Source organism: Oncorhynchus gorbuscha, unplaced genomic scaffold, assembly GCF_021184085.1.
Source record: "Oncorhynchus gorbuscha isolate QuinsamMale2020 ecotype Even-year unplaced genomic scaffold, OgorEven_v1.0 Un_scaffold_1271, whole genome shotgun sequence".
Lineage (NCBI taxonomy): Eukaryota > Metazoa > Chordata > Actinopteri > Salmoniformes > Salmonidae > Oncorhynchus > Oncorhynchus gorbuscha.
This window is the reverse complement of record NW_025746096.1, coordinates 109,346-125,451: the sequence shown is the minus strand read 5'-3', so window position 1 is coordinate 125,451 and position 16,106 is coordinate 109,346. Positions and strand designations below refer to the sequence as shown.

At 43.6% G+C, this 16,106-nt stretch overlaps 1 protein-coding gene across 1 annotated transcript in view; it reads right to left on the bottom strand.

The window, feature by feature from the left end:
• The window catches only part of LOC124022034 (CUB and sushi domain-containing protein 3-like), a 71,702-nt gene that overhangs the window by 35,778 nt on the left and 19,818 nt on the right, over positions 1-16,106 (bottom strand). The window lies entirely within an intron of this gene.

The following is a 16,106-nucleotide window of genomic DNA, read 5'->3' as shown; positions in this document are numbered from 1 at the left end:
CCTACCCACTACCCACTCTCCTGGTCTGTACCTTCCCCACCCTACCCACTACCCACTACCCACTCTCCTGGTCTGTACCTTCCCCATCCTACCCACTACCCACTACCCACTCTCCTGGTCTGTACCTTCCCCACCCTACCCACTACCCACTACCCACTCTCCTGGTCTGTACCTTCCCCACCCTACCCACTACCCACTACCCACTCTTCTGGTCTGTACCTTCCCCATCCTACCCACTACCCACTCTCCTGGTCTGTACCTTCCCCACCCTACCCACTACCCATTCTCCTGGTCTGTACCTTCCCCATCCTACCCACTACCCACTCAGGGTATTCCTAATACATGCACCAGTCTTCCCTCTTTTCTCCTACTCTCTGCAGGCAGGCTGGCAAAACATCACTGCCTTGACAGATGGGTCAGACACTGGTCAGACTACACTGGTCAGACACTGGTCAGACTACACTGGTCAGACACACTGGTCAGACTACACTGGTCAGACTACACTGGTTAGACTACACTGGTTAGACTACACTGGTCAGACTACACTGGTCAGACTACACTGGTCAGACCACACTGGTCAGACTACACTGGTCAGACTACACTGGTCAGACTACACTGGTCAGACCACACTGGTTAGACTACACTGGTCAGACTACACTGGTCAGACTACACTGGTCAGACTACACTGGTTAGACTACACTGGTTAGACTACACTGGTTAGACTACACTGGTCAGACTACACTGGTTAGACTACACTGGTTAGACTACACTGGTTAGACTACACTGGTCAGACTACACTGGTCAGACCACAAATACTTTGATTATTTGGGTTAGGCTTTGTGGTGGAAAAATGTAATTTCCATTAATTAGGAGATTTTTAATGCACAAACACACACAGTCACATACACACAAAAACACACACACACACACACACACACACACACACACACACACACACACACACACACACACACACACACACACACACACACACACACACACACACACACACACACACACACACACACACACACACACACACACACACACACACTTTGCCTATGACAAGGACAAGCCAAAGCTTAGCTGTTTTATTGAAAGGCAACTCTGCAAATTGTCTATTAATAAAAATCCAAGTGTAATTATGATGCTTTATCCCCCTTCACTGCCTCTCCCCTACAGGAGTAATTACCGTCCATCTTAATTAACAGGTCAATTATGTTGAGGTTTCCATTGTGTTGACCAGAAGACAGATTCTACTGTCTTCTCCCTTGAGATTCCAGTCTAGTTGGGTACCAACTGGCACCCTGTTTCCTCTACTGTGCATTTGGAAAAGCATTCAGACCCCCTTCCCCTTTTTACACATTTTGTTACGTTACAGCCTTATTCTAAAATTGATTGAATTTTTTTTGCCTCATCAATCTAGACATAATAACCCATAATGACATCACAATACCCCATAATGACATCACAATACCCCATAATGACATCACAATACCCCATAATGACATCACAATACCCCATAATGACATCACAATACCCCATAATGACATCACAATACCCCATAATGACATCACAATACCCCATAATGACATCACAATACCCCATAATGACATCACAATACCCCATAATGACATCACAATACCCCATAATGACATCACAATACCCCATAATGACATGACAATACCCCATAATGACATCACAATACCCCATAATGACATCACAATACCCCATAATGACATCACAATACCCCATAATGACATCACAATACCCCATAATGACATCACAATACCCCATAATGACATCACAATACCCCATAATGACATCACAATACCCCATAATGACATCACAATACCCCATAATGACATCACAATACCCCATAATGACATCACATAATGACATCCCAATACCCCATAATGACATCACAATACCCCATAATGACATCACAATACCCCATAATACATCCCAATACCCCATAATGACATCACAATACCCCATAATGACATCACAATACCCCATAATGACATCACAATACCCCATAATGACATGACAATACCCCATAATGACACAATACCCCATAATGACATCACCCCCATAATGACATCACAATACCCCATAATGACATCACAATACCCCATAATGACATCACAATACCCCATAATGACATGACAATACCCCATAATGACATCACATAATGACATGACAATACCCCATAATGACATCACAATACCCCATAATGACATGACAATACCCCATAATGACATGACAATACCCCATAATGACATGACAATACCCCATAATGACATGACAATACCCCATAATGACATGACAATACCCCATAATGACATCACAATACCCCATAATGACATGACAATACCCCATAATGACATGACAATACCCCATAATGACATGACAATACCCCATAATGACATCACAATACCCCATAATGACATCACAATACCCCATAATGACATCACAATACCCCATAATGACATCACAATACCCCATAATGACATGACAATACCCCATAATGACATCACAATACCCCATAATGACATCACAATACCCCATAATGACATGACAATACATAATGACATCCAATACCCCATAATGACATCACAATACCCCATAATGACATCACAATACCCCATAATGACATGCCAATACCCCATAATGACATCACAATACCCCATAATGACATGACAATACCCCATAATGACATCACAATACCCCATAATGACATCACAATACCCCATAATGACATCACATTACCCCATAATGACATGACAATACCCCATAATGACATCACAATACCCCATAATGACATCACAATACCCCATAATGACATCACAATACCACATAATGACATCACATTACCCCATAATGACATCACAATACCCCATAATGACATCACAATACCCCATAATGACATGACAATACCCCATAATGACATAATGACATCACATACCCCATAATGACATCACAATACCCCATAATGACATCACAATACCCCATAATGACATCACAATACCCCATAATGACATCACAATACCCCATAATGACATGACAATACCCCATAATGACATGACAATACCCCATAATGACATGACAATACCCCATAATGACATGACAATACCCCATAATGACATGACAATACCCCATAATGACATGACAATACCCCATAATGACATCACAATACCCCATAATGACATCACAATACCCCATAATGACATCACAATACCCCATAATGACATCACAATACCCCATAATGGCATCACAATACCCCATAATGACATCACAATACCCCATAATGACATCGCAATACCCCATAATGACATCACAATACCCCATAATGACATCACAATACCCCATAATGACATCACAATACCCCATAATGACATCACAATACCCCATAATGACATCACAATACGCCATAATGGCATCACAATACCCCATAATGACATCACAATACCCCATAATGACATCGCAATACCCCATAACGACATCACAATACCCCATAATGACATCACAATACCCCATAATGACATCACATTACCCCATAATGACATCACAATACCCCATAATGACATCACAATACCCCATAATGACAGGACTGTGTCGGGGAACAGATCTGGGGAAGGGTAACAAAACATGTCTTCAGCATTGAAGCTCCCCAAGAACACAGTGGCCTCCATCATTCTTAAATGGAAGAAGTTTGGAACCACCAAGACTCTTACTAGAGATGGCTGCCATGCAAAACTGAGCAATCAGGGAGAAGGGCCTTGGTCAGGGAGGTGACCAAGAACCCGATGGTCACTCTGACAGAGCTCCAGAGGTCCTCTGTGGAGATGGGAGAAACTTCCAGAACGACAACCATCTCTGCAGCACTCCAAAAATCTGACATTTATGGTAGAGTGGCCAGACGGAAGCTACTCTTCAGTAAAAGGCACATGACAGCACACTTGGAGTTTGCCAAAAGGCACCTAAAGGACTCTCACACCATGAGAAACAAGATTCTCTGGTCTGATGAAACCAAGATGTAACTCTTTGGCCTGACTGCCAAGTGTGACATCTGGAGGAAACCTAGCAGCATCCTTACATGGTGGTGGCAGCTTCATGCTGTGGGGATGTTTTTCAGCGGCAGGAAAGGGGAGACTAGTCAGGATCGAGGGACAGATGAAAGGAGCAAAGTACAGAGAGATCCTTGATGAAAACCTGCTCCAGGGCGCTCAGGACCTCAGACAGAGCCGAAGGGTCACCAACAGGACAACGACCTTAAGTACACAGCCAAGACAAAGCAGAATTGGCTTTGGGACAAGTCTCTGAATGTCCTTGAGTGGCCCAGCCAGGGCCCTGACATTAACTCGATCGAAAATAGCTGTGCAGCGACGCTCCCAACCTGAGAGGATCTGCAGAGAAGAATGCAGGTGTGCCAAGCCTGTCATCATACCCAAGAAGAATTGAGGCAGTAATTGCTGCCAAAGGTGCTTCAACAAAGTCCTGAGTAAAGAGTCTGAATTCTTATGTAATTGTGATATCATTTATTTATTTTTTATAAATTTGCTAAATTTTCTAATAACCAGTTTTCTCTTTGTCATTATAGGGGTTATTATGTGTAGACTGATGAGGGGGAAAAACAATTTAATCCATTTTAGAATAAGGCTGTAACCTGACTAAATGTGGAAAAAGAGGACAGAATACTTTCCAAAGGCCCTTTATGTTGACCAGGACCCATAGAGTAGTAGACTACTGTTGACCAGGGTAGTAGACTACTGTTGACCAGGGTCTATAGGGTAGTAGACTACTGTTGACCAGGACCCATAGAGTAGTACTACTGTTGACCAGGGTAGACCAGGACCAGGACCCATAGAGTAGTAGACTACTGTTGACCAGGGTCTATAGGGTAGTAGACTACTGTTGACCAGGGTAGTAGACTACTGTTGACCAGGGTCTATAGAGTAGTAGACTACTGTTGACCAGGGTCTATAGGGTAGTAGACTACTGTTGACCAGGGTAGTAGACTACTGTTGACCAGACCAGGGTAGTAGACTACTGTTGACCAGGGTCTATAGGGTAGTAGACTACTGTTGACCAGGGTAGTAGACTACTGTTGACCAGGGTCTATAGGGTAGTAGACTACTGTTGACCAGGGTTGTAGACTACTGTTGACCAGGGTAGTAGACTACTGTTGACCAGGACCCATAGAGTAGTAGACTACTGTTGACCAGGGTCTATAGGGTAGTAGACTACTGTTGACCAGGGTCTATAGGGTAGTAGACTACTGTTGACCAGGGTCTATAGGGTAGTAGACTACTGTTGACCAGGGTCTATAGTAGACTAGTTAACCAGGACTACTGTTGACCAGGGTAGTAGACTACTGTTGACCAGGGTATAGGGTAGTAGACTACTGTTGACCAGGGTCTATAGGGTAGTAGACTACTGTTGACCAGGGTCTATAGGGTAGTAGACTACTGTTGACCAGGGTCTATAGGGTAGTAGACTACTGTTGACCAGGGTCTATAGGGTAGTAGACTACTGTTGACCAGGGTCTATAGGGTAGTAGACTACTGTTGACCAGGGTAGTAGACTACTGTTACCAGGGTCTATAGGTAGTAGACTACTGTTGACCAGGGTCTATAGGGTAGTAGACTACTGTTGACCAGGGTAGTAGACTACTGTTGACCAGGGTCTATAGGGTAGTAGACTACTGTTGACCAGGGTCTATAGGGTAGTAGACTACTGTTGACCAGGGTAGTAGACTACTGTTGACCAGGGTCTATAGGGTAGTAGACTACTGTTGACCAGGGTCTATAGGGTAGTAGACTACTGTTGACCAGGGTAGTAGACTACTGTTGACCAGGGTCTACTGGGTAGGTGACTACTGTTGACCAGGGTCTATAGGGTAGTAGACTACTGTTGACCAGGGTAGTAGACTACTGTTGACCAGGGTCTATAGGGTAGTAGACTACTGTTGACCAGGGCCCATAGGGTAGTAGACTACTGTAGACCAGGGTAGTAGACTACTGTTGACCAGGGTCTATAGGGTAGTAGACTACTGTTGACCAGGGTCTATAGGGTAGTAGACTACTGTTGACCAGGGTCTATAGGGTAGTAGACTACTGTTGACCAGGGTCTATAGGGTAGTAGACTACTGTTGACCAGGGTCTATAGGGTAGTAGACTACTGTTGACCAGGGTCTATAGGGTAGTAGACTACTGTTGGCCAGGGTCTATAGGGTAGTAGACTACTGTTGACCAGGGTAGTAGACTACTGTTGACCAGGGTCTATAGGGTAGTAGACTACTGTTAACCAGGACCCATAGAGTAGTAGACTACTGTTGACCAGGGTCTATAGGGTAGTAGACTACTGTTGGCCAGGGTCTATAGGGTAGTAGACTACTGTTGACCAGGGTAGTAGACTACTGTTGACCAGGGTCTATAGGGTAGTAGACTACTGTTAACCAGGACCCATAGAGTAGTAGACTACTGTTGACCAGGGTCTATAGGGTAGTAGACTACTGTTGACCAGGGTCTATAGGGTAGTAGACTACTGTTGACCAGGACCCATAGGGTAGTAGACTACTGTTGACCAGGGTCTATAGGGTAGTAGACTACTGTTGACCAGGGTCTATAGGGTAGTAGACTACTGTTGACCAGGGTCTATAGAGTAGTAGACTACTGTTGACCAGGACCCATAGGGTAGTAGACTACTGTTGACCAGGGTCTATAGGATAGTAGACTACTGTTGACCAGGACCCATAGAGTAGTAGACTACTGTTGACCAGGGTCTATAGGGTAGTAGACTACTGTTGACCAGGGTAGTAGACTACTGTTGACCAGGGTCTCTAGGGTAGTAGACTACTGTTGACCAGGGTCTATAGGGTAGTAGACTACTGTTGACCAGGACCCATAGAGTAGTAGACTACTGTTGACCAGGGTCTATAGGGTAGTAGCCTACTGTTGACCAGGGATGAGGGGGAAAAACAATGTAATCCATTTTGACCAGGGTCTGAATAAATGGGAAAAAGAGGACAGAATACTTTCCAAAGGCCCTTTATGGACCAGACCCATAGAGTAGTAGACTACTGTTGACCAGGGTAGTAGACTACTGTTGACCAGGGTCTATAGGGTAGTAGACTACTGTTGACCAGGACCCATAGAGTAGTAGACTACTGTTGACCAGGGTCTATAGGGTAGTAGACTACTGTTGACCAGGGTCTAGTAGACTACTGTTGACCAGGGTCTATAGGGTAGTAGACTACTGTTGACCAGGGTCTATAGGGTAGTAGACTACTGTTGACCAGGGTAGTAGACTACTGTTGACCAGGGTCTATAGGGTAGTAGACTACTGTTGACCAGGACCCATAGAGTAGTAGACTACTGTTGACCAGGGTCTATAGGGTAGTAGACTACTGTTGACCAGGACCCATAGAGTAGTAGACTACTGTTGACCAGGGTAGTAGACTACTGTTGACCAGGACCCATAGAGTAGTAGACTACTGTTGACCAGGGTCTATAGGGTAGTAGACTACTGTTGACCAGGGTAGTAGACTACTGTTGACCAGGGTCTATAGGGTAGTAGACTACTGTTGACCAGGGTCTATAGGGTAGTAGACTACTGTTGACCAGGGTAGTAGACTACTGTTGACCAGGGTAGTAGACTACTGTTGACCAGGGTCTATAGGGTAGTAGCTACTGTTGACCAGGGTCTATAGGGTAGTAGACTACTGTTGACCAGGGTAGTAGACTACTGTTGACCAGGGTCTATAGGGTAGTAGACTACTGTTGACCAGGGTCTATAGGGTAGTAGACTACTGTTGACCAGGGTAGTAGACTACTGTTGACCAGGGTCTATAGGGTAGTAGACTACTGTTGACCAGGGTCTATAGGGTAGTAGACTACTGTTGACCAGGGTAGTAGACTACTGTTGACCAGGGTCTATAGGGTAGTAGACTACTGTTGACCAGGGTCTATAGGGTAGTAGACTACTGTTGACCAGGGTCTATAGGGTAGTAGACTACTGTTGACCAGGGTCTATAGGGTAGTAGACTACTGTTGACCAGGGTCTATAGGGTAGTAGACTACTGTTGGCCAGGGTCTATAGGGTAGTAGACTACTGTTGACCAGGGTAGTAGACTACTGTTGACCAGGATAGGGTAGTAGACTACTGTTAACCAGGACCCATAGAGTAGTAGACTACTGTTGACCAGGGTCTATAGGGTAGACTACTGTTGGCCAGGGTCTATAGGGTAGTAGACTACTGTTGACCAGGGTAGTAGACTACTGTTGACCAGGGTCTAGGGTAGTAGACTACTGTTAACCAGGAGTAGTAGACTACTGTTGACCAGGGTCTATAGGGTAGTAGACTACTGTTGACCAGGGTCTATAGGGTAGTAGACTACTGTTGACCAGGACCCATAGGGTAGTAGACTACTGATGACCAGGGTCTATAGGGTAGACTACTGTTGACCAGGGTCTATAGGGTAGTAGACTACTGTTGACCAGGGTCTAGGGTAGTAGACTACTGTTGACCAGGGTCTATAGAGTAGTAGACTACTGACCAGACCATAGGGTAGTAGACTACTGTTGACCAGGGGATAGTAGACTACTGTTGACCAGGACCCATAGAGTAGTAGACTACTGTTGACCAGGGTCTATAGGGTAGACTACTGTTGACCAGGGTAGTAGACTACTGTTGACCAGGGTCTCTAGGGTAGTAGACTACTGTTGACCAGGGTCTATAGGGTAGTAGACTACTGTTGACCAGGACCCATAGAGTAGTAGACTACTGTTGACCAGGGTCTATAGGGTAGTAGCCTACTGTTGACCAGGGTCTATAGGGTAGTAGACTACTGTTGACCAGGGCCCATAGGGTAGTAGACAACTGTTGACCAGGGTAGTAGACTACTGAACCAGGGTCTATAGGGGAGAAGACTACTGATTGACCAGGTAGTAGACTACTGTGACCAGGACCCAAAGGGTAGTAGACTACTGTTGACCAGGGTAGTAGACTACTGCTGACCAGGGTCTATAGGGTAGTAGACTACTGTTGACCAGGGCCCAAGTAGACTACTGTTGACCAGGGTAGTAGACTACTGTTGACCAGGACCCATAGAGTAGTAGACTACTGTCCCCACCAGGGTCTATTAGTAGACTACTGTGACCAGGGTAGTAGACTACTGTTGACCAGGGTCTATAGGGAGTAGACTACTGTTGACCAGGGTAGTAGACTGCTGTTGACCAGGACCCATAGAGTAGTAGACTACTGTTGACCAGGGTCTATAGGGTAGTAGACTACTGTTGACCAGGTCTATAGGATAGAAGACTACTGTTGACTCAGGGCTATAGGGTAGTAGACTACTGTTGACCAGGGTAGTAGACTACTGTTGACCAGGGTCTATAGGGTAGTAGACTACTGTTGACCAGGGTAGTAGACTACTGTTGACCAGGGTAATAGACTACTGTTAACCAGGGTAGTAGACTACTGTTGACCAGGGTCTATAGGGTAGTAGACTACTGTTGACCAGGGTAGTAGACTACTGTTGACCAGGGTCTATAGGGTAGTAGACTACTGTTGACCAGGGTCTATATGGTAGTAGACTACTGTTGACCAGGGTCTATAGGATAGAAGACTACTTTTGACCAGGGTCTATAGGGTAGTAGACTACTGTTGACCAGGGTAGTAGACTACTGATGACCAGGATAGTAGACTACTGTTGACCAGGGTAGTAGACTACTGTTGACCAGGGTAGTAGACTACTGATGACCAGGGTAGTAGACTACTGTTGACCAGGGTAGTAGACTACTGTTGACCAGGGTAGTAGACTACTGATGACCAGGTAGTAGACTACTGTTGACCAGGGTCTATACGGTCCACCGACTACTGTTGACCAGGGTAGTAGACTACTGTTGACCAGGGTAGTAGACTACTGATGACCAGGGTAGTAGACTACTGTTGACCAGGGTAGTAGACTACTGTTGACCAGGGTAGTAGACTACTGTTGACCAGGGTAGTAGACTACTGATGACCAGGAATAGTAGACTACTGTCTGACCAGGGTAGTAGACTACTGATGACCAGGGTAGTAGACTACTGTTGACCAGGGTAGTAGACTACTGATGACCAGGGTAGTAGACTACTGTTGACCAGGGTCTATAGGGTAGTAGACTACTGTTGACCAGGTCTATAGGGTAGTAGACTACTGTTGACCAGGGCCTATAAGGTAGTAGACTACTGTTGACCAGGGCCCACTATAGACCAGGGCCCACTATAGACCAGGGCCCATGGGGTAATAGATTAGGGAATAAGGTGCTATTTGGAATAGAGTCCGAATCAAACCTCAGGGGAGAAACTCTGATTGTGTGTGTAACTATTGAACAGCCAACAACCAATCAGCGCTGAAATAATTTCACGTGTTCGCTGATGCTGCTAGATACTTGTTGTTGTTTATCCGGGGAAGAAATACGAAATACGAAATGTACGCCAACACATCCCCAAATCCATTGAACAAAGTGTAACTAAGAAGATTAACACATCTCAATGAGGAGCGCACAGGCCAAGGTTGAGTTGTCAAATGAGCTTAAATGATGTGACGCTGTGACTATTCAAAGGTGAGATTACATTATAGTCTCTTGTCCTTAGGGAGAGACTTTAACTCACAGCTCAACCTCTCTCTCTCTCTTCTCTTCTTTTACTCTCCTTCCTCAACCTCTCTCTCTCCTCTCTTCTCTCCTTCTCTCTCTACTGGTCTCTAACCTCTATCCTCTCTCTTTTCTCTCCCAGCCTCAACCTGGTCTCTAACCTCTCCTTCTCTCTCTCTCTCTCTCTCTCTTATACTGGTCTCTAACCTTATCTCTTACAGCTATCTCTCTTCTCTCTCTCACCTCTCTCTTCTCTCTTATCTCTTCTCTCTATACTGTCTTCTCTAACCTTCTCTCTTACTTCTATATAACTCTCTTCTTCTCTCTCTTCCTCAACCTCTCCTTACAGCTCTACTGGTCTATAACCTTCTCCTCTCTCCCCCTATCTGCTCTCCAGTCTATCCTGGTCTTCTAACTCTTTTCTCTTCAGCTTCCTCAACCTCTCTCAGCTCTACTCTCTCCTCTCACCTCTCCTTCTCATCTCTGTCTTCTCTCTCTTTATACTCTCTTCTCTCCCCTCTCTTCTCTTACTTCTCTATCTCTGTCTTCTCTCTCTTCTCTCTCTCTTCTCTCTTCTCTATATCTTCTCTCCCTTCTCTACTTCTCTATCTCCTTCTCTCTCTTACTCTCTCTTCACTCTTCCAGCTATCTGGTCTCCCCTCTCTTCTCTCTCTTCTCTATCTCTGTCTTCTCTCTCTTACTCTCTAACCTTATCTCTTCTCTCTCTCATCTCTTCTCTCTATACTCTCTCTCTTGTCTCTCTTCTCTCTCACACCCAGTCTCTCTGGTCTCTCTCTTTTTCTCTCCTTCCTCAAATCTCACCCAGTTATACTCTCCCCTTCACTCTTTATCTCTCCCTCCCTCCATCTCTGAGTAAGCCATCTATTATGTGCATTTGAATCAGGTTCCTTCTCAACACAGCAGTGAATTAAAACGCTTGTAATGTCTTCCACGCTGGCGTTTCTATAAAACCTTTTGTATCTATAAAAATAAATTGTAAACATTTATCTTGTTTATTCAACTTCAAAGGAAACACATGAAACAGCATTCTGGTCTTTCAGAGGAGAGGACATGCATGAATTCCATGAAGCTGTGTTTTGTGGTACAGTATGTGTTCATTTGTGGGTTAATGGTCTAGAAGGCTTCGTGCTCCTTTCATCCATCACCCCAATAATCTAGATTATAAGAGTTCTCCCTGGGGCAGCCGAAGACACACAAAGACAGAGTCCATAAACCCATCCCTACCACTAAAACATTTCAAATGAAACCGTTATTTGGCCGCGATATTTAAAGGGGAGATATCATTATAGTCTATTGATTTCAAGTATGTGTACACCCAGCTATTCTGGTCTATAACCTTATCCTTACAGCCATATCACACCCAGTTATACTGGTCTATAACCTTATCCTTACAGCTATATCACACCCAGCTATACTGGTCTATAACCTTATCCTTACAGCCATATCACACCCAGTTATACTGGTCTATAACCTTATCCTTACAGCTATATCACACCCAGTTATACTGGTCTATAACCTTATCCTTACAGCCATATCACACCCAGTTATACTGGTCTATAACCTTATCCTTACAGCTATATAACACCCAGCTATACTGGTCTATAACCTTATCCTTACAGCTATACTGGTCTATAACCTTATCCTTACAGCTATATAACACCCAGCTATACTGGTCTATAACCTTATCCTTACAGCTATACTGGTCTATAACCTTATCCTTACAGCTATACTGGTCTATAACCTTATCCTTACAGCTATACCAGCTATACTGGTCTATAACCTTATCCTTACAGCTATACTGGTCTATAACCTTATCCTTACAGCTATACTGGTCTATAACCTTATCCTTACAGCCATATCACACCCAGTTATACTGGTCTATAACCTTATCCTTACAGCTATATAACACCCAGCTATACTGGTCTATAACCTTATCCTTACAGCCATATCACACCCAGTTATACTGGTCTATAACCTTATCCTTACAGCTATATCACACCCGGCTATACTGGTCTATAACCTTACCCTTACAGCTATATCACACCCAGCTATACTGGTCTATAACCTTATCCTTACAGCTATATCACACCCAGCTATACTGGTCTATAACCTTATCCTTACAGCTATATAACACCCAGCTATACTGGTCTATAACCTTATCCTTACAGCTATATCACACCCAGTTATACTGGTCTATAACCTTATCCTTACAGCTATATCACACCCAGTTATACTGGTCTATAACCTTATCCTTACAGCCATATCACACCCAGTTATACTGGTCTATAACCTTATCCTTACAGCTATATAACACCCAGCTATACTGGTCTATAACCTTATCCTTACAGCTATACTGGTCTATAACCTTATCCTTACAGCTATACTGGTCTATAACCTTATCCTTACAGCCATATCACACCCAGTTATACTGGTCTATAACCTTATCCTTACAGCCATATCACACCCAGTTATACTGGTCTATAACCTTATCCTTACAGCTATATCACACCCAGTTATACTGGTCTATAACCTTATCCTTACAGCCATATCACACCCAGCTATACTGGTCTATAACCTTATCCTTACAGCCATATCACACCCAGTTATACTGGTCTATAACCTTATCCTTACAGCTATATAACACCCAGCTATACTGGTCTATAACCTTATCCTTACAGCCATATCACACCCAGCTATACTGGTCTATAACCTTATCCTTACAGCCATATCACACCCAGTTATACTGGTCTATAACCTTATCCTTACAGCCATATCACACCCAGTTATACTGGTCTATAACCTTATCCTTACAGCTATATCACACCCAGTTATACTGGTCTATAACCTTATCCTTACAGCTATATCACACCCAGTTATACTGGTCTATAACCTTATCCTTACAGCCATATCACACCCAGCTATACTGGTCTATAACCTTATCCTTACAGCCATATCACACCCAGCTATACTGGTCTATAACCTTATCCTTACAGCCATATCACACCCAGCTATACTGGTCTATAACCTTATCCTTACAGCTATACTGGTCTATAACCTTATCCTTACAGCCATATCACACCCAGCTATACTGGTCTATAACCTTATCCTTACAGCTATATAACACCCAGTTATACTGGTCTATAACCTTATCCTTACAGCTATACTGGTCTATAACCTTATCCTTACAGCTATACTGGTCTATAACCTTATCCTTACAGCTATACTGGTCTATAACCTTATCCTTACAGCTATATAACACCCAGTTATACTGGTCTATAACCTTATCCTTACAGTTATACTGGTCTATAACCCTATCCTTACAGCTATACTGGTCTATAACCTTATCCTTACAGCCATATCACACCCAGCTATACCGGACCTTAAAGGTAAGTCAGCCAACTGAGAGATCCCCATCAGACTCTCTCTGACTACAGTAGTAGGATACAGTAGATAGATAGTCTTTATACTGAGAGATTCCCATCAGACTCTCAATTCAATTCAATTCAAGGGCTTTATTGGTATGGGAAACATGTGTTAACATTGCCAAAGCAAGTGAGATAGACTATAAACAAAAGTTAAATTAACAATAAAAATGAACAGTAAACATTACACATACAGAAGTGGCAAAACAATAAAGATATTACAAATGTCTTGTTATATATATATTCAGTGTTGAAACAATGTACAAATTGTTATAGAACACACGGGAAAATAAATAAGCATAAATATGGGTTGTATTTACAATGGTGTTTGTTCTTCACTGGTTGCCCTTTTCTCGTGGCAACAGGTCACACATCTTGCTGCTGTGATGTCACACTGTGGAATTTCACCCAGTAGATACGGGAGTTTATCAAAATTGGGTTTGTTTTCAAATTCTTTGTGGATCTGTGTAATCTGAGGGAAATATGTCTCTCTAATATGGTCCTACATTGGGCAGGAGGTTAGGACGTGCTCTCTCAGACTACAGTAGCAGGATAGACAGTTGGAAAGGTCAAGCTTATCTTATAGTGGATTTATCTGTTTCTCTGTTTCTCTGTCTCTGTCTCTGTCTCTGTCTCTGTGTCTCTCATTCTCTGTTTCTCTGTCTCTGTGTCTCTCATTCTCTGTTTCTCTGTCTCTGTGTCTCTCATTCTCTGTTTCTCTGTCTCTGTGTCTCTCATTCTCTGTTTCTCTGTCTCTGTGTCTCTCATTCTCTGTTTCTCTGTCTCTGTGTCTCTCATTCTCTGTTTCTCTGTTTCTCTGTCTCTGTGTCTCTCATTCTCTGTTTCTCTGTCTCTGTCTCTATCTCTCATTCTCTGTCTCTCTGTCTGTATCTCTCATTCTCTGTCTCTCTGTCTCTGTTTCTCTGTCTCTGTCTCTCTGTCTGTATCTCTCATTCTCTGTTTCTCTGTCTCTGTCTCTCTGTCTGTATCTCTCATTCTCTGTTTCTCTGTCTGTATCTCTCATTCTCTGTGTCTCTGTCTCTCTGTCTGTGTCTCTCATTCTCTGTTTCTCTGTCTCTCTGTCTGTATCTCTCATTCTCTGTTTCTCTGTCTCTGTCTCTCTCATTCTCTGTGTCTCTGTCTCTCTGTCTGTATCTCTCATTCTCTGTTTCTCTGTCTCTGTCTCTCTGTCTGTATCTCTCATTCTCTGTTTCTCTGTCTCTCTGTCTGTGTCTCTCATTCTCTGTGTCTCTGTCTCTCTGTCTGTATCTCTCATTCTCTGTTTCTCTGTCTCTGTCTCTCTGTCTGTATCTCTCATTCTCTGTTTCTCTGTCTCTCTGTCTGTGTCTCTCATTCTCTGTTTCTCTGTATCTCTCATTCTCTGTTTCTCTGTCTCTTCCCCCTCCTTTAGTGATACAGGTTAGCACATTAGCACAATGAGAACGGATATCTCCGTGTGATTACCTCTGTCTCAAAACGTCTCCAGAAAACTGATCTCCACAACCAATGTTTCAGTCCCCTTCAGTCTTATTTTCCTCCTAAATACAACAAAACACAGATCCGAAAACGAAGCTCTCCAACAGGAGTGTTTTCTACTCCAGCGCTCAAGCCAATTGATTAAACAGAGGCCAGGTAATCTCACACAGGATCGGTTAGTTAAATACCCTTCAAATAGAATTCACAACTAAAATTAAAAACTGTCATAAAACGATAAGAGTATTGACCATTTCCCCCCCAGTGTAACGGCGTCAATAAAATATTTCACCGTAGTATTGAACGTCTATTGTCATCAGCCCAGATGTCTTTTGATCCCAATTTCTTTTCAAAAATCTTGTGTATCTTGTAGAAATAATACAGGGTAGTAGACGTCAAAGACCCCCAACTCTCCTCAGACAGCCTGTAGTGTAAACTAAAAAAGGCCCCCAACTCTCCTCAGACAGCCTGTAGTGTAAACTAAAAAAGGCCCCCAACTCTCCTCAGACGGCCTGTAGTGTAAACTAAAAAAGGTCCCCAACTCTCCTCAG